Source organism: Priapulus caudatus, unplaced genomic scaffold (genome assembly GCF_000485595.1).
Source record: "Priapulus caudatus unplaced genomic scaffold, Priapulus_caudatus-5.0.1 Scaffold950, whole genome shotgun sequence".
Taxonomy (NCBI): domain Eukaryota; kingdom Metazoa; phylum Priapulida; class Priapulimorpha; order Priapulimorphida; family Priapulidae; genus Priapulus; species Priapulus caudatus.
The window spans coordinates 18090-19242 of NW_014578011.1; positions in this window are offsets into that span (position 1 = coordinate 18090).

The window sequence follows — 1153 nt, forward strand, 5'->3', positions numbered from 1 at the left end:
AGAGAGAGAGAGAGAGAGAGAGAGAGAGAGAGAGAGAGAGAGAGAGAGAGAGAGAGATCTTTAACATGACAGGGTGACGTGGTTCGTGTGCTTGTATCCTTGCGTGACGTCACGCAGCTAATAAGAGCGTCATTACGATTGTTGTTTCCATTCAACTCACTAACAGCTACTTGTTAACACGCTGCACACGCTCAGCCACTAACATCCTCATCGCCACACCAGTGCGCTTGTATTCAGCATCCGCCGCTTGAAAGCCGACCGACATCAAAGCTGTGGAAGTCGCGTATTTGCCGTAATTTCCTCGCACGCCGACCGTTGCCTTAGTTACGTGACGCAGACGAACACGCCGGAAACATTTCGCACGTGGACGAACGCGCGCGCATGACAATGGAATGACCTGTGAGGCTGTGATGAGGTTCGGTCAGCAGTAAATACACGCTTATGGAAAGCATTTTGTACCAAAAAGCATAAAACCTAGTTTTAGACCTTAAAACCTGGTTTTAAGAGCTTAAAACCAGGTTTTAAGAGCTTAAAACCAGGTTTTAAGCTTTTTGGTACAAAATGCTTTCCATACACGCTCACTATAAGGTTAGGGTTAGGGTTAGGGTTAGGGTTAGGGTTGGGGTTAGTGTTCAGATTCCATTCCCTATATATATTCCGGTTGTGAATCCCTATGAACTTACAACGTGATGACTCGCTTTGACAACTATCAGTTCGCTTCCATCTATCCACTCAAGACCCCAAGACGACAAAACCAGCTGAGCGACACGTCTGTGTGTGCTGCGAGGCGTGTGGGCGCTGGCAGCATGCACAGTAACGTAACACGTGTCTCTGTAGTCTTACCGACCGACGTGGTCAACGACACCCATGCACACGTCAGCATCCCTGCTCTTCCGTATAGGTAGGTGCGCCGTGGCGGTGGACTTTACCCGGCCTATCGATCCATCAGCGACGATCGGAGAGGTAAACGACCACAGGTCTACGACCCCCCCCCCATCTACGTGTGCCTGCAGCAGCTTCCATGCAGCAGCAGGAGCAATGAACGCAGAAGACGTGAGTGAATAAGCGACGTGGCCGCGTGTCAACATAAGTGAATGTATAGCTGCTACTGCTGCTGCTGCTACTGCTGCTGCTGCTGCTGCTACTGCTGCTG